The sequence below is a fragment of the Frankliniella occidentalis genome, unplaced genomic scaffold (genome assembly GCF_000697945.3).
Source record: "Frankliniella occidentalis isolate FOCC.00 unplaced genomic scaffold, Focc_3.1 Scaffold79, whole genome shotgun sequence".
NCBI classification, from domain to species: Eukaryota; Metazoa; Arthropoda; class Insecta; order Thysanoptera; family Thripidae; genus Frankliniella; species Frankliniella occidentalis.
In genome coordinates, this window is record NW_026267209.1 from 59,031 (window position 1) to 61,528 (window position 2,498).

The following is a 2,498-nucleotide window of genomic DNA, read 5'->3' on the forward strand; positions in this document are numbered from 1 at the left end:
CTCCCCCTCCCCCTCTTCCCCTCTCGGGTCGCGGACCGCAGCAAGAGAGCACTGCTGCTGTGAGTTCTCAATCTTAGCCAGCAAAATTATACGTAGGTCCGTATGTGAAACGCGTATTGCGGAAGATTTTCCCACGGTTCATTTGGCATTATTTTTCACGCCGAGCGGCTAGTTTCCGCTGCTGTGCTGTCAGCCGAGCGGCGGTGGATGTTGCTTGCTGCACGACTCTGCATCGGACACCGCGCGCGCGCGCGTCAGGCAGGCGACGCGGGCTGGTCACACCTCTCCCATCCCATCATCATCATCTCGATGTTTTCGCGAACTTCGCACCGGCCCCGCCGCGCGACCTTGCCACTCGATATAATAATTCCAAATAAAAGTGAACCACTCTCTCCGCGAGCGGTTTTTATTTTTAAATGTCCCTTCCCGTACAATGGGCTGCCTGTATCGCTTCTTGGCCCGGCCCACCCCTGGGCCGCCAATCAGTCACGGCCTCAATACAAAACTTTTATGTAACGGGGACGGAAACAGATCGCGCCCCGATGCCCGATTTTTCTATTTCTCTCGCTTGATTACAAATGGGGGTGCGGTGGTTCAATGTACCCATTTGGGAAAAACCACTCGCACCGTCGTTGCGTTATGGGATGTCGCAAGGCGGGATATGTGGGAAAGCGTATAGGGAAGAACGAGAATTCTCGAAGTTCTACTGACGTCTGCATTCACGAGGCGCGCAAAAAAAATCCTCATCTACGACTGCGCGTGTAGACCAATGACACGTGCGGACAGTGGCAAAATATCTCGACGGAATACGAAAACGGCGAGGAGCAACGACTCGAAAGTAGTAGACAGACACCAACGTCAACAAAAACACTTCAGGGCATTTTTTTTTGTCACCCGGGAAATTAGGGGAGATGTCGCACCACACCACAGGGGGGGGGGGGCATGTGTAGAAATATAAGCGGGTATGTACACTCGCGAGTTGAGTTTCTTTGGAGGAAACCCCACCAACCGTATCTGTTTTCCATTCAATCGCCGGGGGTCACAAAAGAAGAGGACCGGGGCAACAATAAATTTTATTAATCTGTTATTGTGAAGCAAGACTTTTTGATACTGGGCTACTGACTAGTATCTCCTCCTTCCCCTTCTCCCCCTGCGCTCACTCCATCGTTCTTCCCCCTCCCCTCCTCCCTCCTCCGTCTGTGTGTCGAAGAGAGAGGGGGGGATGACACGAGAATCACGGCTTGGGTACGTTGAGTGAGAGGGACAGGAGCGGGACGGCCGTGCCGCTCTCCTCCCCTGGAGATCCTGGAGGTTCCTGGACCTGCCCGCCTGGACTTGGTCCTCCGTGCCACAGGCCCCGGGGCGGCGCCGGTGCAGGGCCAGGGCGGTCGTCAACCCTAAAAAGGCCCTCCTCCTTTGTCTCGGTTATCATCAAGTTGTCGGCCTGACCCCTTCGGTCCCCTCCGCCCACCACCACCGCTGGGCAACTGCGATGATCCCTCCCTCGATCCCGATGATATCCCATGTCACCCCAATCATAGCCCTCCCTGCTGGGGATCTAAAATTAACACGTTGAATCCCAGGGGGGGTCCCCATTTGCATGCTATTGTGGCCATACGTGTGGTCATGTGGGACTCAACGTGTTGGCGTCCTCAACGATGGCGTCCTCTATTTTACCCGCCGATTTACTTCGTGACGGTCGTTATTTTGTCGTTCGCATTTACAGTCCTTTCCGGCTACCCTTTCTTATTGTTTTTTTTTTAGGACAGTTAGACTCGCGTCTCGCGTGAGAAAAAAATAACGATAAATGAAAACGGTATAGGATGTGATACGAGGAGCGGGGGAGTACGCGTGGATGTGGGATAAGCCAGCGGGGGATCGCGTCTCTTCGGACATCGCCGCCGTCGTGGCCCTCCGCTATTGGCGGGATCGGGCGGGAGAAGGGGAGACCCAGGGGATCGGGTGGGGAATACGGGGGAATACATCTTCTCCCATCTATATACTTGCCACTGGAAAGGTACGCGCGGCGGCGGGGGAGATATGAGTGTGTTTTTGTTGTTCCTGACGCTTTAGTACGATCACAGCGCGGACGTGTACGTCAGGGTGTGGCATGATGCGCGGGACCGGCCGGGGGTGGGGATCAACAGGGCGAGGAAGTGTTTCCCTCCTGTACCGAGAAGTGGCTGCGCGCGCATCTAGCTGCAAGTTCACTGCCGCCGAGCTATCTGCTCTGGTGCGCAGCGTAAGCCGACCCCGTCGGAAGCATGAATGGAGAACGCTCGCCCGTCTGTCCGTCCCTCTGTTCGCTGGTGGGAACCAATCGCCATGCCATAAGAGCTGGCCTATTATGGCTTTTGACTAATCATCATGTCCTATCCAATTAAGCAGCTCGAGAGACTGCGCCGTGCCGTTCGGCTCCGCTGCCTCTCGCGGCTGTTATCCGCGCCGTTCGCATTGGCCTACATTATATGGCGTCGAGTTGTGTGGCCGCGGCGCGA

General features: G+C 55.6%; 1 protein-coding gene across 1 annotated transcript in view; it reads left to right on the forward strand.

The window, feature by feature from the left end:
• LOC113208718 (DNA ligase 3) overlaps positions 1-2,498 on the forward strand; it is a 27,100-nt gene that overhangs the window by 13,371 nt on the left and 11,231 nt on the right. The gene's annotated exons all lie outside the window — the stretch shown is intronic.